At 36.9% G+C, this 24,866-nt stretch overlaps 1 protein-coding gene and 1 pseudogene across 3 annotated transcripts in view; one reads left to right on the forward strand and one right to left on the reverse strand.

Moving 5' to 3' along the window:
• Positions 1-24,866, forward strand: part of LOC149560986 (uncharacterized) — a 232,320-nt gene that overhangs the window by 197,398 nt on the left and 10,056 nt on the right. The gene's annotated exons all lie outside the window — the stretch shown is intronic.
• Positions 2,350-24,866, reverse strand: part of LOC149560991 (putative UPF0481 protein At3g02645) — a 28,467-nt pseudogene continuing 5,950 nt past the window's right edge. Inside the window, exon 2 of the transcript XR_016363744.1 lies at positions 2,350-4,138. The product of XR_016363744.1 is annotated as a putative UPF0481 protein At3g02645 (transcript). The remainder of the gene's footprint in view (positions 4,139-24,866) is intronic.

Below are 24,866 nucleotides of genomic sequence, written 5' to 3' on the forward strand. Positions count from 1 at the left end.
CAATGACAACTCCACTTTAACAAGTGGTATTAAAGCTTGGTTACAGGTTCAAATCCTTAGACCCTCAGGTAACGTTGAGGGGGAGATTGTTAGAAAGTTCAGGACTTTCCTCGAGATTCATGACAAGGGCTTAACCGCCTCATATGTACTATAAGTTGAGCGGTTGTATCAGGCATTGAAAGATTGGTCTTTTGGTGCAACAGTAACCCCACTCTAACACATAGTAGGAGTGAGGATTGACACCCTCACATGGGAAACATTTTTGGCCAGGATCGGTGAGAGGTACCTTTCCAAGCACTTTAACAGAAGCAAATAGAGGAGTTCCATTCTCTACAACAGAGGGGCCTCATAGTAGTCTAGTATGAGAGCCGATTTCTCGAGCTCCTTCCTGATGTTGAATACATGAAGGGTGAGAAACTACGGATCTACTGCTTTATTATGGGCCTTAATTTCTCACTTTAGGGTAAAGTCCTCTTGGCATTCCCTACTACTTTTAGATAGGTTGTTGAGATAGCACTAGTTGCTGAGGATAGCCAAGGTAGACACGAGTCTCGGGATTGATCTTAAAACTGAAACCCTACCCAACCACTAGGACAACAAAGATCCCCTTGGAAAGGGAATCAAAACAACTCAGTAAGGTCCTCTAAGGGCCAACAATAGCAGCAACAAAAACCATAGCAAAACTCTAGGAAGAAACCATCATAGGAATACCAAGGCTCTAAGCCCAAGCAATGGTAGTCAAAGGGTCCTAAACAAGATCAGAGGACATAGGCCCCACAGTCATAGCTAACGAGCACTCAACAACCCTCTAGAGGTGGTTACAATGGATCTAGTAGGACTGGAAGTTCACAAGTCTAGATCACAGGGTGTGCAAGTGTGAAATGATGTGTCCCAAAATTGTTAGAAATGAATTTAGTTTGAACATAATTTTCAATATTCCAGCAACAAGAGTTTTCTTTCCCATGACTAGAGGTAACCGACACTACATAATTCATCCACATATAAGTTCATGCATATGAAAGGTAAGAACATCACTTATGATTTAAATTTTTTTCTAAAGATAAATGAAAGGAAATTTTAGAAGAAATTTATTCAATACAAAAAGTTGTACATTATAAATTGTGTTCAATTTTTAAACCAACCATGAGCTATTCTTATAAGAATATAAAAAATTTGAAGCATTCTTTTTTATTGAATAAAAATATATTTAACTAATGGAAGTTTTTAACGAAATATTTTCCATAGAGATGTATGAAACTTTATTTTTGTAAAAATAATGGAGAAATAACCTCTTGGATCCATTGTCCATCAAGAAAATTAAAACAAAACTATAATGACATATTTGAAGCAACTAAATATCAAGATGAAGAGTTATCATACAAAACTATAAAGATGATCTTTTGATTGGAGTTTATAAAAATATAGGACAAAATGCAAGCAATCAAGTGAATCTCAAAACCCTTGACTTTGATTTAGAAATGGATTTCAAGTTAAAAACTAAAGATATCTTTATTAAAGGGGGTAATAGACTATCTTATCTAGAAAAAATCTATAACTTTTATGTCTCAATTACTTTCTGAATTCAATATTTCAAAAACTATAAAAATTCGATGCTTATCAAATTTCACAATGCTATATAGAAGTATGCACCCAAGTGCAATATCTTGGAAATAGGAAATCCGAATTAGATCACATATTATAGGATTAAGTAAACCAATGTTCTTTTGTTTCCTTGTTTACACGATTGTTTACAAAGCCGCTGATTATTGGTGGCCTTTTTTCTGTAGGTGTAGTGGATCCTATGAATATTTTCCCCTTTTTATGTTTAATCTATAATCTTGGTGTTCTTAGCCTATCATTTAATTTAATATTTAATCTAATTTAAAAGTTAGTGTTATTGTAACTCGGAGTATGCATATCCACTTACTTATTTTGGAAAATGCTCTTTATACTCGTTTTATTTCTAGTTTAATTTTGGAATTTTGTTTTTATGTTGTCAGCCTAGATTGTGTACTATTCTAGTATCTATTTTAGATATTGGGACACGTATATTGTACATAGTTTTTTAAAAAATATCTTCGTAGATTTCAACATTAATGTCATTAGTTTAGTAGGTTATCTATAGTGTCCTCACTTGATAATATTATCTACACTATTAAATTTGATTTCTAAAAGTTAAGATGTTTTTTCATTACATTTAAATGTATGATAGAATCATACAGCTAAAAAAAAGTTAGGCTAAATTTATTTCTCTTGAAACTGTTAAAAAATGAATTTACCCAGAAAATCATTGACAATGGTCTGGGCTTAAAAGTTGTAGATTTCAAACACAGCCACAGCTGCAGAAAAGAGGGGAGAGAACAAAACATTAAAATTGCAGTAACTATCAGCAGTGTTTTCCATAGTCTTGACAGATATGGCATCTTGCTTTTATAATTCTTTTACATTAGCCACAACTTTTGAAAACTGTATTCGCATGAAATAACTGGAGATGAGTAAAGTACACTGGATACATTGCTAAATACAGCGAGAAAGCGTAATAAAATCCCAACTCTTTCCATATATAGCCCACCCACTATGGACATCTTTTTACACAAATGAAACAAGAAAGACTGGATCACTTCATTCCCATTACTTTACCAATATCTAATCTAAGGCGCAGTACTAGCTATGAGAGGTATCATAGATTGATCGTTATGATTTCTTCTGGCAAGCAGCAAAAGCACAGTATGTCTGTGCTGCGGTGAGGCCAACCACAAGAATTGCAGTCAACAACGCCAATGCCTTCCATGGTCTCGACAGATGCTCCCCATGAAACTCTGCCCATATGTTTCTTATCTTGCTCTTATAATAATTCTTGATTAGGGTTTCCCTGATTCCAGCCTTCAGATCTTGTGCGTGCTCCAGAAACCCTGCAAAAAAGAGAGGCTTTGCCATGCCGTCCCACATCTTGGCCACCTGCTCATCTGTTATCATCATACTGTGTCTATCAATCACATGGCTTTTTCGCAGCAGGGCAACGTCCTCAGCTGTGTCGATCAGGCAGTCCATCAATTCAACGTACTGTGTCACATGTTTCGGCCGATTGGGGTCGTTGAACTCCAACGCAAGCAAATTCCTCATCATTACTTCTGTGTAGGTATCTGAAATTACAATCTTGGGAAGAAAAAGAGTGTCTGAATGCTTGTCAAACCTGATTTTATCTGACCCTGATTTGAATTTGATTCCGGCCTTGACAAGCTCTTTTGCATTGTATTTGTCAAGGAAATCATCCTGGCCTTGTTTGGCTGGGTGGGGAAAGAAAATTGCAAAGATGGCTGCAACCATGTCGCCCATAGCTGTCATCAAACTCTCGCGGCATGTCAAATTTGTGCATTTGTCTTCATCTGGGTTGTGAATCTTCAATAAGGAGGAAAAATATTTGTGCATGCAACCTAAGAAATGATGTTCATCTTTGTATTCAATAGTCGGATACTGAGATACTTGAAAGCAAGAGAGGGAGGGAATATTAGAGTTGAGACACTTTTCAATTTCATTGTTTTTCAGAGTCTTGTCTATTTCTTGAAGAAGAGAAAGAGGGATCTGATTTTCAAGCTTCACAATATCACATCTGATGCTTGTGAGAGTGGGCGTGAAGAATTCGGCGTAACTTTTTTGCCTCTGACTGGATTCCCTTCTGAGCACATGGAGACCGTTGTGGAGAAACTGATAGAGGAAGAATGCGTCCACCATCATCATCCTCCCAAACTCTTCTTTGTACTCATCATTGATCTTCCAGTCGTAGAACTTCTCAAACTCAGACACCATGTTTGTCACTTTTGTGAGAAAGTCGTCCACGAGTCCTTGCCTGTTTTGGGCCGCATCTTTTGTAGAACTGAGCTTGTAAAAATCCATCTGTGAAAGGTGGCTGAGGCGTTCGTGGTATGGCCCCATGGCTTCTTCTTGCAGAGGCGGTGGTGGTAAGGACCGAGTGACAGCATTTGAGGAATGTATGCCTCTGCCTTTGCATTAATCAGGGCCTTTGGCACCCGCATGCTAATCCTATTCTCTGTACCACCTTGCTCGCTCTCTTTCAGAATTTTTTTGACCTCCACCGTCCATTCTTTCGTAATCAGTGGCTGCTCTTCACTCGTGGCTTCTGCCATGATCAACAAACAAATCAAGAAATAGCTCGAGATAAGTGAAACGATTCAAGAGGTTCAATCTGTAATAATATCGATTTTAGGATTCAAGTTATGTAGTACATGGGCGTATGCCTTTCGTGTGACCCAAGGAAGTGTCATTCTGATCAAATTCCCTTTCTAACAGCAATTGATCCTTTGCATCATTCCTAGCTTGGCTTTGCTTCTTGTCTGAGGAGAATTTAACTACAAGAGAATAGAGCATATTGAATTGTAATGCTACTCTATAATATTTGTTTTAAATGTGATAAAAGGATAGCATTCCAAGACCACGTATCAAGAAAAGAACCATCCTCATTAAATGCACTCTTCAGCCACACCCATTTTAATAATCCATTTTGTGGTATTTTGATTGAAAAGAACATAAAATATTTAAATGGTAGTTTGTATTGCAAGTACAATTATGGAATTCAATGTGTGTTTCGCATTTATATTTGATTTGGTGGGGTATACAAATTTATTGCTTCTCAAACTCACAATTTTATTTTAGGTTATAGTTTTTTACAGGATATAGTTTTTTACTTGGTTTTTGATTTTATTTAGATCATAATTTCACATTTAATTTAAGTTTTATCAATTTGAGCAAGGGAAAGTTTTCACTTCTTGTTCTTTGTTTAAATATGATTAAGCAGTGAGTGGTTGTTATGTCATATAGCTTATCTTCACTAAGTTTTATACATGTTAAAATTCTTAAATTAGTTACTAATTCTTTTAATAGTAGATTATATATTAGATGGATTATTATTTGTTTAACTTTTCATATATTGTTTTGTCAATATATTAAATAAAAATAAATAGTACTTTTAATGCATTTTTCTTCTTGAGAATAAATACTTTTTAAATCTAAAGCTATAAGTTAGTGAGATCACAAACAAAAAAGCCTCAAAATGAGAACTCAAAAGAGCACTTTTTTCATACCTAGAAAACAAAAGGTGGTTAACTATTAACAATTTATGAAAATTAGAACTTTTAATCAGTTGTGTGTAAATTTATGAAAGTAGAAACTTAATCAATTGTAACAAGAAGTCGCAATGATATCATCACCTTAACTCAATTAATGCTCATGCTAAACAAGAGACACATTAAAACTCAAAAAATGGCCTCTAGAATATGCAACATCATTTCTTTGTAAATATGGTGTGGAACATATATCAATGCTTTATAATACTATGTTTCTAAATTATTTATAAAAGAAGAGATTTGATAAAAGGGAGGTGGCCAATCTCAACTAGATAGAACTTAGACCTCCTAATGTCATTTACTTGTAAATGTGAAATCACACGAAAAGTAGGTATATGATACTCATATTAGCATTAGTTCTAAAGCCACAAACAACTTGATGAAAAGCCAAAGATCTATAAATGTCTTTCAGGAAAATGCTCTCTAAGTCAATAAGCTTGATAAAAGGCCAAAAGTTTGTAAAGGCCTCTCAAAAAGATCTTATCCAAATGGGTAGGCCACCCCCTTAGATGAAATAGATAAATTGACTAGTAAGAAGCAAGCATAAAGATGAATTCAATGTTATTGATCTTCTACAATCCCCATTTGGTGCTACAAAATCAAGATTGAGCTAAAAAATAGATGGATAATAAAAATTGTTGTAGAGACTCATACAATAAATGCATTTTTAAGCTGAGTGAAAATATATTCGAAGTGGAAGATAGAAATCATATCCTCTATGTTTAGGAATCTACTAGACCCCATCAATTCCATAATAGGGGCTGTACTTTCATATCAGGTTGAGTGAAACCACAAAAATCACAATTCATTAGCATTGCAGATACAAAAAAAATCATGTAAAAATACAAATTTCTTAAAATAATTTTTAAAACTAACAAATGAACAATAACTTATACATATATTTAAAAAATACAATATTTAAAAATACAATGAATTTATATAACAAAATCAAATATAACAAAGAATTTCCAAAATAAATACACTTGTACAACACATAGCACTATGACTTTATGTAAACAAAAATGTAACTAGGTAGAGATATGTAATCCATTAGAATTTTCTTTTTCATTAAAGGCTTAATGCTTATATAATATATTAATATAGGTAAATTAGTATACAATAATAAGTATGAAAATGGCAAAGCCTAGGAAGATAGAGAAAAAATTGGACTTAATGAAAGTACTTACTGGAACATGATTTCCTAGCTAAGCTAGGAAGGCACATCTACCATATTTGTACATGTTCACACAAAAATAGGATTGAAGAAATGAACTTCATTGAAATACCTTATAGTAATGTGAGTATCATTTCTCTATGAGGTCATTAAAATTTTTGATGTGAGCATGCATAAACAGTCATGCTTAAGAGCCAGATAAAACTCAGACTGGCCAGCTTCGATGATCTCACTAGGATTTTTATTTTTGGAAAAATATTGTCTTGAATACAATCAAGATGACAATATCCCCAAGCAATATAGAAAATTCTAGTAACCTATGTTCCTTTTAACATCTACCCCAATTTAGACTAGGTCTAAGAGACCACACAAAACTCATGCAACTAAATCCTTTTGTATGACTAAGTGTTACACTATATTAATAGGAGCCACCTCCCAGCATATGTCTTCTTCCAAAATAAGGATGAATAAAAACTATCACCCAAATTTTTACAAACAAAGTCTATTTTAAGACCATTATATGTAGTGACAAATGTTGGATGACATGGATACTGTGTACCAATGAAAAATGGATAAAAAAATATATAATTTTTTTGAATGTGACATATACTTGGTTCAACATATCCTAAGTGTTTATAGTTTCCAGTATTGGCATTTCAATATGTGAATGCATTAGGTTTGAGACATCTGCTATAGAGGTCTTTAGGGGGCAGGAATGTTTTCCAAATTGGGAGAGAAGACCATGCTCTATCATGTGACAAACTTTTGCATCTTGGCTCAGAAAAACACTTGGTATGCTAATGGTCCAAGTTTTCACTACTTACTTCAATGACAGAGATATTTGACATTTTTGTCCAAGGCATTTTGACCATCATGAATAAGTTATATGCATTTTTTTATAGCTAATTCAAATGTATGCAGGAGAAAGCCAATGATTCCTTGAATCGCATATATTTCCATCCTTTTTTGCATGCCTCACTGAATCAAAATTGAGGAACAACACACGATGACACAAAGTTACCTAAAAATGATGAATAAAAACTGAAGACCCCACTCCTTTAGCAAGTAAAAGAAAAAAAAATCTGAAGTGCACAATTTCTTACCTCAGTCATAGGAATAATAGTCAAATCCCAAAAACTCACAAGCATTAGAAACTAGTAATGCTCCATTACAACAAAGTCACCATTGACCTCTATTATTTATATTTTCTTTAAAAAACCACCTGTAATAAGCTCTCAACAACCCTCTCGTCATATATAAAGAAAAGCCTATAAAGATATTTATGCAGTCCATGAAGCATTCACCGATAACTAGATCAATGCCAACATTCTCAAAGACACTTTCAACAACAATTTCAATTCATCACTTCTGCACTTTCAGCAGTTTTTAGAAATTTCTAATATACAAATTTCCTAGCAGTATTTATGAAAACATGGTAGAAATGTATAAATTACAAATATAAAATTGTTATATACTTGTTGGAATCTAAATCAAAAGAGTTATGGTCAACCTTTGAGATGAGAAAACTTTTTCAATGTTTGAAAAATAATTAGACAAGCAGCTATGCACTATGCACAAATCAATCTCTTAAACGCTATGAGTGGGACTATTTTTCCTTTTTTATTATCTCTAACAATTGACATGTGGAGCAATACAAGCTTCAGAATCATTTGTTGATTAATTACACAAAACTATATGGAAATTAACTTACTTCCCTTTTATCTCAGACTAATAACATATATAGCTAGAACAATTAAAAAACTAAAAATGGCTTTAGGCCTATATTTTCTCTTTTATAATTATTCAAATATTAACCCACCTAAAATCGATAGTTTTCATCTCCTGCCGCATTTTTCAAAGCATATCTATTCTAATCAGAAGAAAAATTATACATTCTAGAAGAGAACTCTCCTCTAGAATGTCATATAATAAAAAAAAAATTGATATCATTTAATATTTTTTTTCTTCTTAAAATCAACATCTTCTCAAGTGTTAAAGTATGCACTTGTAGAATTTTTAAATTATAATATACACTATATATAATCAAAATACTATAAACTCTATATAAGAACATTCTTGAATTTGAGCTCTATAAAATGGTGTTTATATTTTATTAAAAAAATGTCATAAATAATAGTAAGAGTTATTGACATGTCATTTTTTTGAAATAATTTTATTTCTTTAGTAATTGGATGCAAAGTGGTATAAAACTTGCATTTAATAGACATTTCAAATGGACAATTGTGAGACCATATATAATTTAGCTAGAATGAATTTATCTAGATTATATGTTTGAAAAATAATAATTTTTAGATAGAAATACTCAAATTTAGTTGTTTTGATAAGTCACCCTAAAGGGTGACACAACTTTTTACTTTTACCCTATGCTTTATTTTCAATAACTTTTCATTAATATCTTCATAATCTGGGTTTTGGCCTATATTCTTGGCATTATGTTTTCTTTACCTAGAAAAAAGTAAATGATCTACACCACCATGTCTCTTGTGGAGGACCTATATCATAAGGCATTTGATATTTATTTAAAGAGTCAAGGGAGGCAACAACATGAATAACTTATTGAAGATTAGTGTAAGAGTCAAATATTGATTTTGTTGTAGTTGGGAATGTAATCCTAGAGTCTACGACACATGTCGCTGATTAATTTTAGATAGATTGATAAATTTTTGTTAATGTAAAGATATAAGTTTGCATGTTTTTAGTACATAATTGATATTGATGTGTTGACTCAGGTTGTATCATTTTGGATAGATGTCATTGAGGTCCCTCAAGTTGTGATTATGTCACATGGTATAAGAGAAAGATTTTACTCCTACGATGGAAGATCATAGTTCATGACCTTGTAAATCCCTTCAAATCCTTGTTGTGTGGTGGTAGAATATGTATTTGACTTGTAATTTTAGACGATATGTGTAAGATGGGTCAAAGAGGAAACCTTAGATGATTGTTATCCTTGTTTGAGTTTTTGAGGCATTCCATGGATGGATAGATTACAGAGTGGAGACAAGATGAAGGTATATTATGAAGATTTTTGAGTGACAAAAAATTGATACTTGGAGTTAGATTTCCTAGCTATCATAGTTTCACTAGAGGGAAGAGAGAGATTCATTCAAAAAGGATGAAATCTTAATTGTTAGGGAAAATAATGAAGAATATTAGAAATGAGATGAGAAATGGAATATGAAATCTCTTAGCTAGTTTGAGAAGGGAAAAAAAAACTAGAAGAAGACTATGAAGAGTGTGTTAAGATCTTGATAATGAATAGGCTAAGGTACCTATACATGAAGAGAAGTTATTGAGGTTGGTGGGTAAACTTATTAAGAGTCATAGAATGGATGTTTCTAATATTTTTTTCTCATTACATCTAGAGGATTTGATAGATGGGATTGGAGAGTTAGGAGACTATTGTAAGCTTGAGGATAATAGAGATACATAGAGGATATAGTTAGAAAAAAATAAAACTATGTTCAAAGGACATGATCCCTCATGGTGGAAAAGTCTGCAAAAAGATAGAGAGGAAATTACCATGAAATGAAAATTAGTGGGTGGAGGAAATGGCTGCAAAAACAAAGACTAAGATCATTCCAAAAGATTATGAGTTGAAATTGTTAAAGAAGATAAAAAACTTGAAGTAGAAGGACATGAGTTTTAGGGAATACATTGGAAATTTTTGGAAGAGGAAATCTAGATCTAGACACTGAGAGACCTAGGGAGAAGGTGGTAAGATATATTAATGTCTTGAGATTTAACTTCTAAGATTAGATTTGTGTGCTGATAATTTCTATAGAGGAGGATTCTTACCAATATGATCTTAAGGTAGAAAAGTAATCCTAGAGGATATGACAAGCTAAATAGAATCATAAAATAGAAGAAGACAAATAAAGAGGAATCTAGATCTAAGTAGAGTAAAGAATCATATTAGAAAGATCCGCGGAGAAGAGGAGGTAACAAAGACTTTCTAGGTAAATATTTCAAATGTGGATAAACTACACATAGATTTTTTGAATGTCCTAAGCGATCTAGTAAAGGTAATGGTAAGAAGATGTTCATAGGAAATGGGGAGGATGTAGATGAAGCACTAGATGAGAGTATGGTGGAACCTGAGATGAGAGAGTTGAGGTTGAACCTAAAAAAATGAAGAATCTTTTTTGGATTGTATGCAAATTAGGAGGTACATGTTAGTAGGTTATTATAGATAGTGAAAGTATTGAGATGTTGCTATTATAAGATATAGTGCAAAATCATGCTATGAAGAGGCTTAGACATCCTTTTCTATATAGAAAAACGTTTGAGAAGAAGTTTACTTTGGTTTCCTTGAAGAAGAAAGAGAAGGGAGTGATAAATTTGAGTTGCACTATTAAGGAGAAGAGTGGTAAGGTTATACAAGATATTATTATGGACATGAAAAAGATAATGTGGATAGAGGAGAAGAGTGTTAAGGTTATACAAAATATTATTATGGATATGAAAAAATATAATTTGGATAGATATAAGAACAAGATGGTTCATGATTTTAAGGGAGGTAGAGTTAGACCTTGGTTGTAGACAAGATAGGGTCTTGTAGGAGTCATAAATGAGATGTGAAGAAAGGAATTAGCAACAAGCATCCCTCTATGATATATAGTTGTGAATCAAGGGAATGAAGTTGCAAAGATGATAATGCCGAAGGAATTAGAAAAAGAAAGAGTGGAGGTAGAGAAGAAAAAAAGGGACGATGAAGAAGACATTTGGATCAACAACGAGCATTAAATTTACATCCTAAATCCTATAAGATGTTCATGATTTCATCTCATGGAATATTTTCCTTCTCACCAGGGGTGTCTAATGCGGGAGCATGCTTGGGAAATTGACTATATTCCATCTCCCGAAAATATTTTCTTTTTCCTTTATTCCTTTGAGTTAGTTAATGTATTTCCTGTGATGTTACAATGTTCAACTTAGTTTCTACTTTGAGCCTTAGGGTGCATTTGAGGTATCATGTTTTACCTATGTCTAAGTTCATACCTCAATCAAATACTTCATAGTAGAGATATCTTGGTTTCTTTCTCAAACAATTTCCCAATCAATGAAGCTTTGTGGCTCTTATCATGATGTTCATTGACCTTAGGCTGATGTTTCCCTTAGATAACACATCATTTTCATCACCTTGCCATCAAGATCTTCATGAATTGTGTTCTGACCTATATTCTTGGTACTAAATTTTCTTTACCTAGGAAAATGTAAGTGATCTGGGCTGACATGATTCTTGTAAAGGCTCTATATGTTGAGGCATTTGATAAATTTTTAGTCAATCAATAACCTCCAAAAGGTTAACATTAGGGCAGATATGGATTTTGTTTTTGTTTTAACTGGAAAGCCTACAATGTAAGTCACATGTTGCTGGCCAATTTGATGTAGATTCTTTAATCTATGTTAATTCAAAGGTACGAGATTGCATGTTTACTATTCACTATTGAGTTTGTGCTTTTCATTTATGTGTATTGACTCGAATCACACATATTAGAACAATCTCTTCGAGATATCTAAAATCATGACTGTATTACTGTTCTAATAATCTCTTTCTTTCCACTGATTCCTATTCACAAGTTAAAATTCTCTACTCCCAGGAAATGTGTCGTTTTGCAATCAAGCTACCCCTCTTATCACCTCTATCAGTTTACTTTTGTATGCAACTTTGTGAACAATAACATGAGGACTATGGATAACCTCCTAGAGGTCATATACAGATATTAGTCAAATTTGAAAAAAATACAAATGTTTCATATTCCATATCCTTTGATAGATTGAATTGAGTAGTTGTTTTACAAGACTTATGATCATAATGAATGACTAGGTCTACCTTAAAGTGTACAGATATTGTAATATTGAGTGACAATTTTACAACAAAGATGAACTGTAAATTGCATTTTTAGTTATTGTATGTTACAATGAAAGAAATGTCATAAATTTATTGCAGTAGGTTTGCCCTTGGAGCCAAATGCCCACCTGCCACTTGACGGCCTGCAACAGTCAAAAACATTGAATGCAGTAGGTGAGTTCAAATTTTGAAAAGAGAGGGAAAACTTTTGGCAAGGAGACAAAAATGAATGAATCTAATTCATTCGATTAGTTGAAGGAGTTGAAGAGTTGCAGAGTAGAGCATAGAGAGAAAAGGAAATCAATTAGCAGATCAAGTCAGAGGTTTAGAAGATAGAAGGAAGTTAGTTTCGTGTCTACAGTTGCACGTGTTTCATCTTGTTGTTCTGTAAGTTCGTTGTTTTGATTTGTCCTGTGAAGCAGTGATTGCTCGAGGCATTGTTGTATGCAGCCATAAGAGTTGTAAGTTCAAAGTTTTATTAGTTTGAAGATTTTTAGGGTCTTCTGGTTGAAGCCGAATGCTCCAAGATTTTGTAATAGTTCTTATCTTATTTGAATAGAAAGCAAGTAGCTATACAAATCTTTGTTGTTCCCTTCTATTCAGCATTGCATGATATTATTGCATTTGAGAGGTTCATATTTGAATGCTTCATCTTTCAGCTCTCTAGATTTTAATGGTGGAAAAATCCAGGTTGTAAATTTGGTCTATAGCCCACTCGGTTTGGTCTTTACCAAGTTCTCTCTTTGTTGCTCTCACCAAGTTCTGTCTGTTGTTTGTGCTGAGCTCACTCAGCATCCTCTACTACTGAGCATCACCCAACAGTGGTGACCGAGCTCACTCGGCATCCCTTTATTGCCGAGCTCCCTCGGCATACACTATTGCCGAGTTGCCCCTTTGTGCTGAGTTACTCGGCTTTCTCTTGTGCTGAGCTTACTCGACACTTACTGCCTGCCACTCGGCATCCATTGGTGCCAAGCAAAACTGTCACTCGACACCTTGTGCTGTGCAAAATTTTGTGTTGTGATTTATTTTTCACATGGTATCAGAGCTTTGAGGCCCTACATCCACAGTGAGTTAGGGCATTTATTTTCTGGGATAATTGACATGGCAGGAGATGTAGGAAAGATATGGCAGCAACCACTGTTCTTTAATGAATAAAATTATGATACATGGGCAAAGAAGATAAAAACCATAATGGTGCTAATGACTTGTGGGAGTTTGTGGTCAATGGGTTCAATGATGTGATATACCCAGCTTAGTATGCTGCCCTTACCAACAATCAAAAGACTCAGCTAAAGGAGTCAAGGAGAAAGGATGCAAAGGCATTAAGTCTGATTGAGGTAGCAATGACAGAGACAGCTTTTCCCAAGATTGTAGCAAAAAATTATGCGAAGGAAGCATGGGATATCCTTGAGACAAATTTCAAGGGGATCGATAAGGTCAGAGTAGTAAAGCTACAAATGATCAGAAGAGAGTTTGAGAACCTTCATATGAGGGATAATGAATCTATTGCAAAGTTTAGCTCACGAATCTCCACTTTGAAAACCAACTCAAATCAAATGGAGAAGATTATGATGAGCAAAAAATTGTGGAAAAGATATTGAGGAGTTTTCCTCAGAAGTATGACAACCTTGTGATGACCATAGAGGAAGAAAATGACCTCACCACATTGACCATGGATGAGTTGATGGGAAGTCTTCAAGCCCATGAGCACCGGATAAACAGATCAACAACAACTTCCCAAGAGCAATTTTTCAAGACTCAAGAGAATTCAAAAGGTAGGGGGAGAGGAAGAAATGGCTCCAGTAGAGGCTCAAGAAGTAGAGGTTGTGGAAAGAATGGTCAAATGAATGCTGGTTCATAAAGCTCAAGAGGAGCAAGCAACCAAGAGAGAGCAACCACCTCTCAAAACAACTCTAGAGAAGGTAAGAAAAATTACAACTCCAATAAGAGCAATGTTGAATGCTACTACAGTCATAAGTATGGGCATTATGCAAGTGAATGTTGGAAGAAACAGCTTGGTGATCAGTCAAAGAAAAATGCCAATGTGGTTGATGTGAACATGGGAAATGCAAGCAATCCCACACCCTTCATCATGTGTAACATAGGTGAAGAAGAAAGCCCTGAGGTACGATACCTAGACAATGATTGTAGCAACCAGATGAGTGGTAATGAAAGTTTATTCTCTTTCATTGATAAGACTTTTAAGTCTGAAATTAAGATGGGAAATAATGAACCATTCTTATAGTGGGCAAGGGATCTATTATGGTCCGCACCAAGCAAGGTGAAAAGAAGGAGATACAAAATATGTATTTTGGCCCCAGTGTGAAGCACAATTGATGAGTGTTGGACAACTTATTCAAAATGGATACAAGGTGTTGATGAAAAATAACAAGTGTGTCATTCATGAGAAGGATGAGAGTAATAGATTACTTGTAGCAGTCCAAATGACGAAGAACCGAATGTTCCCCTTGTGAATAGAGACATGTTTCTCTTCTTAAGTCAGTTTTGCACCTCCCAAGTATGCATGTACAATAGTACATCAGCAATCAGGTTTTAGGAACATGATTGAAGACCCCTCTAAGCTTTGGCATCTTAGGTATGGACATTTTGGCTTTGCTGGTTTAAATTTGTTGTCCAGGAAAAGAATGGTAGATGGTTTGCCAAGCATAGTAGATTCCTATGACAAGTGTGAGACTTCTATTTTGGGTGAGCAACAGAGGCTTCCCTTCAATTCTGGAAATTCTAGAAGGGCTAGAGCACCATTAGAATTGGTGCATTTTGATTTGGTAGGTCCTATGCAAACTACTTCTATTAGGGGGAGTACTTATTTTATGACATCCATAGATGATTTTAGTCATAAGAAATGGGTGTATTTTTTGAAGAACAAATCTGAAGCATTTGATAAATTTGTTGAATTCAAAGCCTTGGCTGAAAAAGAATGTGGATACTATGTTAAGGTCCTTAGATCAGATAGAGTAGTGGAGTATACCTCCAATATGTTTGTACATTTTTGTAAAAAAAAATGGCATAAGGAAAGAGCTTACAACCAGTTATACTCTACAACAAAATGTAGTTATACTCTACAGCAAAATGGACTGGCTGAGAGAAAGAACAGGACCATTGTTGAAATGGCTAGAAGCATGATGAAAACAAAAGGGCTCCCAACTGAATATTGTGGAGAAGCTGTAACAACAATAGTATATTTGATCAACAGGTGTCTTACAAAATCAGTTTGTGATAAGATTCCTCGACACATGGTCAAATAACAGATGGATAGTTGAGCATTTGAGAGTGTTCGAATGTGTAGGATTTGCACATGTGCCTAAAGAACAAATGCAAAAGCTGGATGACAAAGGTGTGAAGTGCATTTTCATAGGGTACAACTCAGAATCAAAGGCCTATAGGCTATATGATCCAATCGCCAAGAAGATCATCATTTCAAGGGATGTGGAGTTTCTTGAAAATCAGTCATGGGATGGCTTGGTAGATGAATCCTCAAGCACTTCAAGTAAAGTGCCTACTATTGAAGAGGAAGAAGATGACATTGGTGATCAGCAAAAAGATAGAGCAGCTAACATAGATTGTAGACAAAGGCAAAAAGGGAAGTAATCCTTAACATGCCGAGCAACAACTCAAAGCACATCAAGACAGCCCCGAGCTTGTATCCAAAATAGTAGCAACAACAACACTAAAAATTTAGATCCCACTCTCGCCTCCTGTAATGGGCACCCCTCAATGTCCCAAAAACTATACCAAATTGCTGAAAGGAATTATGTCAACAGTTTGCATTCAACCTCTTATTTCTCCGTTTAATGTTTTAAACCCCTTATAATAATTACTTCAGCATTATTGACATAATACTCCAGCACATGCTTTCGAACTTGCTGCTACAGTACTTTGTCCTTCAATCAGTCCACTACCTTCGTAATATCATTCTCTCAAAGCGGCATAAGCGTCGGACAAGTAGTGAAGAAGATATGAGCAAAATACCAAATCCGCCTGTAGCCGGAAATGCAATTAAACTGCCTGATAATGAAGCTGATAACAAAGAATTCCAGAGGCCAAACCCCAAGGGAATGACGTCTAGAATGTTACAAGAGAGGATAAACGTCCTCAAATGCCAAGAATGGAGCTGCAACTCACACACCAATTTCTTCTCATATTCAACCTGTCTAATGAAGCCACAAATGCTTCCTTTTATTCTATTTCCAAGGGTCCGCTCAACTCATATGGGCAATGTGGGATAAAAGATGTGTAATATATAAAACATATATTAAAATACCCCTTATGTCTCCCTTGGGTACACATCACAATAAAATAAATATTAAAGTAACACTTTAATATTTTACAATTAAATTAGACGTTACTTTAATAAAACTTCAGGCATTAAAATGTATTAGCAATCGAACTCCGAATAATGCGAGTGATAGCTCATCGGAAAGCTCTCGCCGAGGAGTATCGAATCCAATCACCAAAATTGACCTGCACTATGTCCTGCCGACTTACTAAAAATAGTAAGTATGCCTGAAACTGAGTAAATCAACTTCGTTTTGGCCCAAACTGGAAATGAATAGGCCAAAACACTCCAAGATCCCATTAAACCCTTCGTTATCCCTCGGGACCATGTAGAACAAGGCTAACGCACACACACTTGGTCAACTGCTAAAATGGGGACATTATAGTCCGCCCCCTTTGAAATTGCTTGTCCTCAAGCAATCTCAGTCCAGCTTGCTGAATAACTTGCTCACTCTCCCATGTAGAATCTTCCTCCGGCAGGTCTTTCCATCTGACCAAATACTCCTTCACTATCCTGTTTCTAAGCTTCCTCTCTCTGGTGTCCAGAATAGCCTCGGGTACTAACACAAGCTTCCCCTCCTCATCCAAAGGGGGTAAATCTGCAGAAGGCACTACACTCTGACTTATGGCTTTCTTAAGCCTAGACACGTGAAACACATTGTGCACTCGATTGCCCTCTGGAAGCTCAAGCTCATAGGCGACTTTGCCCACTTTGCGAATCACCCTGTAGGGACCATAAAATCTAGGTTTCAACTTTTCAGCTCCGCTCTTCTTGAGCGATGACTGTCTATATTGTTATAGCCTCAAGTAAAACATATCCCCTACCTCGAATCTATGCTCTATTCGGTGCTGATCAACATACAATTTCTGTTGATTCTGGGCCTATTGTATATTCTCTTTGAGCACTTTCAGGATGTCCTGACTATCCTGCAATAAGTTTTTGGCTTTGGGCACTCTGCTGTCCCCCAAAACTAAATCCATGAAGCTAGGTGCTTCATAACCATAGAGTGCCATGAAAGGAGTCATCTTGATGGACATATGATAAGTGGTGTTATAATAATACTCTCCCATATGCAACCATCTGATCCAAGCCTTTTGTTGTGTAGTTACATAGTTCCTCAAATATCCTTCCGCCCATTTATTCACAATCTCTGTTTGCCCATCTGTTTGTGGATGATAACTAGTGCTAGGTGTAAGATCTGTACCACACAACCTAAACAACTCTTGCCAAAAAACACTCATAAACTTACTATCCCGGTCGCTGACAATGAATTTGGGCAGCCCATGTAACCTGAATATCTCTCTAAAGAAAAGATCTGCCACCTGTGCTGCTATGTAAGTGGACGCAATAGCAAAGAAGTGAGCAAACTTCGTCAAGCGGTCCACCACCACATAGATGCATTCCCTTCCCTGCACTCGTGGTAAACCAGTGATGAAGTCCATCGAAATACTTTCCCATTTCCTATTAGGAATGTGCAAGGGCTGTAATAAACCTGCAGGAAATGTGTGCTCTCCCTTATTCTGTTGACAAACCACACACTCCCTAACATACCTTTGAACATCATCCTTGAGCCCTTTCCATGAAAATCGCTCTCGGATCTGCCTGTAGGTCTTGAAGACCCCCGGATGTCCAGCTATGGGTGCATCATGAAATGCCTTCAGTATCGCCTCTCTCAAATGTGATGATGGAATCAAATAAACCTTATCCTGAACTCTGATCAATCCATCTATCACCTCATAGCGATCATCCTGTATGGTACCTAAAATCAATCCTAAAGCCCAAGCATCTCTGACATACTCTGCTATAATCCGATCTCTCCAATCTCTTGAAATCTCTGCCAGAGCACATAAGTGAGGTCTCCGAGATAAGGCATCAGCCACCACATTTTTCTTACCTTTGACAAAACTCTATGTCAAAGTTATAAGCCTACAATTTAGTCACCCATTTTTGTTGCCGGTCATTAAGATCACGCTGGCTCATGAAGTATTTAATACTGTTGTGATCAGTCTTGATCACAAAACGTCCACCCACCAAATATGATCGAAATTTGGCCAATGCATGCATTATGGCCAACATCTCCCGGTCATAGACAAAATAACATTTCTCAACTCCTCGGAGCTTCCTACTCTCGAATGCAATGGGATGCTTCTCCTGCATCAATACTGCTCCAATCCCATCACCTGATGCATCACAATGAAGCTCAAAAGGCTTCATGAAATCTGGTAGAGCTAGAACTGGACATGAAGACATTACCTGCTTGAAATGCTCAAAACACCTCTGTGCTGCCCATGTCCACACGAAGGCTCCTTTCCTGGTAAGATCTGTCAAGGGTGTAGCAATCTATGAGAATCCCTTAACAAACCTCCTATAAAAATCACATAAACCAAAGAATCCCTTAAGCTGTGTAAGGTTTGTGGGAGTAGGCCACTCTACAATAGCTCTAATCTTTTTAGGATCAACCCGAACGCCATCTGCACTAATGATATGCCCAAGGTAAAGGAGCTCAGTCATGCCAAACTCACATTTAGATTCCTTGGCATACAATGACTCTCTCTCCAGAATAGATAACACCTCCTCCAGATGATGTAAGTGCTCCTCCCAGGTCTTACTGAAGACCAAGATGTCATCAAAGAAGATCAAGACAAATCCCCTCAGCTGCTTCCTGAATACCTGGTTCATACAATTTTGAAATGTAGCGGGTGCATTGGTTAGACCAAACGGCATAACCATGAACTCAAAGTGGCCATAGTGACATCGGAAGGCTGTTTTCTCAATGTCCTTTGCTCTCATCGTGATTTGATGGTTTTCGGATCACAAATCAATTTTGGTGAAGAAGCATGCTCTATGCAACTCATCAATCAGCTCATCAATCCTATGAATGGGATACCTGTTTTTAATTGTTTTCTTATTCAGTGCCCTGTAATCGATGCACATGCGCATCACCCCATCCTTCTTCTTTACCAATACTACTGCTGAAGCAAAGGGGCTCTTACTGGGCTTGATATGCCCCATCTCCAACAAATCCTTAATCGCCTTCTCTATCTCATCCTTGTGTTTCTTAGGATGACGATAGGGGTAATCATAACTGGTTTGGCTCCCTCCTCGAGCTCAATAACATGTTCCATCCCTCTGTCAGGAGGAACCCCATGAGGAATATCGCTAAGTACTTTAGCGTGTCTATCAAGTATCTTCTGGACATCTGGTGGATGACTCTTTTCTTGTGGCTCTAGTGAAGTTGGCATAATGTAGAACTCTGCCGCCCACTCTATGTCATCACGACGAAAAAGTCTCTGCATTCTCCTCAAGGACACTACTCTGCAACCTCCATCTGAAAGTCCTCTAAGTACCACAGTTCTGCCCTCATGCTGGAATCTCATCTCCAATTTCGCTAGGTTGAGTGTGAACTCAACTAGTGAAGCCATCCATGTCATGCCGAGGATGACATCATAATCTCCCATGTCCACAACATAGAACTCATCCTCCAACTCATAGCCATCTCCAAACCTGATGCGAAGATTAGATATCTTCCGAGTGCATAATAATTTATCACCGTTAGCCACCATGACTCTAAACCCATCATGCTCCTCTGTCTGTAACCCTCTCCTGGCTACCAACTATGCATCTATGAAATTATGTGTAGCCCTAGTGTCAATAAGAGATATCACTTTTTGCCCCTGGATAGTACCCCTGATCTTAAATGTGATTGCCTTTTGGGCCCCTGTCAAGCGTGCCAATGATCTATCATCCTTAGGAATGCTGCTCTCCTCTATAGTGTTACCCTCATCTGAATCGAAGTGCTGACCCTCCCCCTCTGACTCTGACTCTTCTGCTGAAAAATACTCCATTTGATTTGCCTTAGCCTTGAGAGAACATTTATGAGATAAGTCCCAAGGCTCTCTACAATGGAAGCACATTCAAGGTTTCATTGTCTAGTCCTTTTGATCCTTCTTTGGGTTTGCTATACTCTTTCTGAAACGGTTTTTTGTCTTGGTCCTTGCGGTAGGAAGAATTTGTTGGATGGTTTTTTCCTTTGTATACCGAAGGGGCTAAATCTCATGCCTTTTTAGTTGCTTCAACTAAGGTGAGTGGATCATGTCCCTTCACCCAACCTTGTAATGGATCAGCAAGACCATCACAAAATAACACCACCAATCTCCTAGGAGAGATATCAGTAACAAGTACAGACAAGCGCTGAAACTCGACAATGTAAGCATCCACAGAACTTGACTGTTTTAACTGTGCTAGCTCCTTGAAATTTAACTCGGGATCCCTAGTGTCAAATCTCTCAATCAATGTTTCGGTGAATTCCTCATAGGATGTAATCTGATTATGCCCCAAAGTCACCATGCCATGATGCCACCATTCATGTGCAATGCCATCCAAGTGTATAGCCGCATACTTGATAGCCTCCTCCTTAGGCATAAGATTCAGTTGCAAGTATGTATCTACCTTCTGCACCCAAGCTCGTGCAGTCATCTTCCTTGAAGCATCATAATAAGGTAAAGAAAGTTTTCCAACTTTCTTCCTCAGCTCAAAGTTTTGATTCCTCCCTCTTACTCTAGGCATGTGTCTCATCCTCAAGTCCATATAATTTCTGAGGGAAATATCCGCCTGAAACTCCGGTCCACTAGCCTCCCAGTCCCTCCTGAACTGATCCTGTAACTCGGTAATCTGCGGTTCGTTTACTGGTTGAACCGGATCTCTGGGTGGGAAAGTGGGTAGAATAGGTCTCGAGCTCGCAGTCCGCACTGGGCGTGCAATGTGTCTAAAGTTATTAGCCTCATTCCCATTGTTGCCGTGTCCATTATTACCATTAATGTTATTCTCAGGACCATTGTTGTTGCCTTGGCCTCCATGGTTATTGTTTCCCCCGTTGTTATTGTTTCCCTCGTTGTTATTGTTTCTGTTGTTGGCATCACCTGGATTAATATTGACACCCATCTGTCTAGCCATGAGCTGCAACATCATGTCCATTCGCCTATTCTGCTCCTGCTGCATATGCTGCCCCTGCTCTAATGTATCCAGTAACTGTCTAAACAGTACCTCCCCCTAATCTGAACCAGCATTTCCGCCTCCGCCTAATCCTGTATTCTTGTCATCTCGATCACCCATATTATTGTCTTGATCAAAGAATATCTCCTGTGTGTCTGTATGGTTGGATTCAATGTCCACCTGCACGGATGTACTAGACTGTTTGCTTTGCGAGTCTGAAATCCTATTTTGTCTTGCTTTGGTATCGCGGAAATTATAAGACCCTTGTAGCATGCTCAAACATAATTGCTTAGCCTGTGTTTTTTATTTATTTCTGATTTTAGTGTTTTGACATTTCGTCAAACACTTTTTCCCTCTATCCGGCTGTTCCAAATTTCCTATAAGACCTCCACAGGATGGTAGGACTTATAGCTCTGATACCACTGTAATGGGCACCCCTGAATGTCCCAAAAACTAAACCAAATTGCTGAAAGGAATTATGTCAACAGTTTGCATTCAACCTCTTATTTCTCTGTTTAATGTTTTAAACCCCTTATAATAATTACTTCAGCATTATTGACATAATACTCCAGCACATGCTTTCGAACTTGCTGCTACAGTACTTTGTCCTTCAATCAGTCCACTACCTTCGTAATATCATTCTCTCAAAGTGGCATAAGCGTCGGACAAGTAGTGAAGAAGATATGAGCAAAATACCAAATCCGCCTGTAGCCGGAAATGCAATTAAACTGCCTGATAATGAAGCTGATAACAAAGAATTCCAAAGGCCAAACCCCAAGGGAATGACGTCTAGAATGTTACAAAAGAGGATAAATGTCCTCAAATGCCAAGAACGGAGCTGCAACTCACACACCAATTTCTTCTCATATTCAACCTGTCTAATGAAGCCACAAATGCTTCCTTTTATTCTATTTCCAAGGGTCCGCTCAACTCATATGGGCAATGTGGGATAAAAGATGTGTAATATATAAAACATATATTAAAATACCCCTTATGTCTCCCTTGGGTACACATCACCATAAAATAAATATTAAAGTAACACTTTAATATTTTACAATTAAATTAGACGTTACTTTAATAAAACTTCAGGCATTAAAATGTATTAGCAATCGGACTCCGAATAATGCGAGTGATAGCTCATCGGAAAGCTCTCACCGAGGAGTATCGAATCCAATCACCAAAATTGACCCGCACTGTGTCTTGTCGATTTACTAAAAATAGTAAGTATGCCTGAAACTAAGTAAATCAACTTCGTTTTGGCCCAAACTGGAAATGACTAGGCCAAAACACTCTAGGATCCCATTAAACCCTTCGTTAGCCCTCGTGACCATGTAGAACAAGGCTAACACACACACACTTGGTCAACTGCTAAAATGGGGACATTACACCTCCCTATTTCTAAGAAAGACTAAGAGTCTAAGGGAGATATACCAAGATGAAAGGTATGAGGAAGATTATGATGAGAGGGTAAATTTTGCATTATTTTCTCATAGTGATCCAATTTATTTTGAGGAAGCTGTGAATGAAGAGAAATGGTGTAATGCCATGGATAAGAAAATAGGTGCTATTGAAAGAAATAAGACATGAGCGTTAACTACTTTGCCTCCCAAGAAACAAGTGATTGGAGTGAAATGGGTTTAGAAGACCATGTGCAATGCTGAAGGAAAAATAGATAGGCATAAGGCACGTTTAGTGGTCAAGGGTTACAAGCAGCAGTATGATAGAGGTTAAGATGAGACATATTCCTTGGTTGCACAAATGGGAACCATGCGTGCTGTCATAACAATTGTAGCCCAACACAAATGGAAGGTATGTCAAATGGATGTGAAGTCCGCCTTCTTGAATGTTGTATTGAAAAAAGAAGTTTATGTGGAGCATCCACCTAGTTATGAAGTTTCGAGTGAAGAACACAAAGTGTATAGATTGAATAGAGGTCTTTATGGGCTCAAGCAAGCTCCAAGGGCATGGTACAACAGAATTGATTCATATTTGATGAGTAATGACTTTAGCAAAAGCGATGGTGAGCCCACACTTTACATCAAGGCAGCAAATGGTAATGTGTTGATTGTTATTTTGTATGTTGAAGACTTGATCTTCACTGGGAATGACAATTTTCTAATTGGTGAGTTCAAAGTGGCCATGAAAAATAAATTTGAAATGACAGACCTAGGTCTCTTAAAGTACTTTCGAGGCATAGAAGTGAAACAAATTTATGATAGCATCTTCATCTCTCAAGAAAAATATGCAAGGCAGATCTTGGAGAGATTGAAGATGCAGAACAGTAAGGCAGCGCCAACACCAACACCAGTAGGTCTGAAGTTGAGCAAGGAAGATTGCAACAAAAGTTTGAATCCAACACTATACCAAACTATGGTTGGAAGTTTGATGTATTTAACTACAACTCGGCCAGACATAATGCATATAGTAAGTTTGATTTCCAGATTTATGGAAACACCAAAAGATTCTCATTGGCAAGCGAGAAAGAGGATCCTAAGGTATGTGAATGGTACCAAGGGATTTGGGATTTTGTATACTCCAAAAAACAATTTCAAGTTGGTTGGTTACGCGAATAGTGATTGGGCTAGAAGTTTTCATGATAGGAAGAGCACTTCCGGATACATGTTTCATAGGGGATCGAGTGCAATTTCATGAGCATCCAAGAAGCAACCTATTATTGCTCGATCTATAGCAAAGGTTGAATACATAGCAACGAATGTAGCAGCATGTCAAGCTATTTGGTTAAGGAGGATCTTGACAGATATGAATGAAAGGCAAGAGGATGAAACCACAATTTAATGTGACAACATCTCCTCGATTGCATTGTCCAAGAATCCTGTCTTCAATGGGAGAAGCAACACATAGAGATCAGATATCACTTCATCAGAGAGTTGGTGGAGAGTGGAGATATCAAAACAGAATTTTACAAGTTTGAGCAGCAACTAGTAGACATTTTTACTAAGCCTTTAGGCATTGGAATTTTCGTACACCTAAGAGAGTGGCTTGGTGTAGTTGATTTTGATCAAGAGTGATCCTTGTTTGTTTGGCTTAGGACAAAGGGGGAGTGTCAAAAATTTATTGTAGTAGGTTTTCCCCTGGAGCCAAATGCCCACCTACCACCTGACGGCTTGCAACAGTCAAAAACATTGAATGCGGTAGGTGAGTTCAAATTTTGAAAAGAGAGGGAAAACTTTTGGCAAGGAGACAAAAAGCAATGAATTTGATTCATTCGATTAGTTGAAGGAGTTGAAGAGTTGCAGAGTAGAGCACAAAGAGAAAAGGAAATCAATCAGTAGATCAAGTCAGAGGTTTAGAAGACAGAAGGAAGTTAATTTCATGTCTGCAATTACATGTGTTTCCTCTTGTTATTTTGTAAGTTCGTTGTTT

The sequence above is a fragment of the Cupressus sempervirens genome, chromosome 4 (assembly GCF_028749045.1).
Source record: "Cupressus sempervirens isolate cs-2001-9-10 chromosome 4, ASM2874904v1, whole genome shotgun sequence".
Lineage (NCBI taxonomy): Eukaryota > Viridiplantae > Streptophyta > Pinopsida > Cupressales > Cupressaceae > Cupressus > Cupressus sempervirens.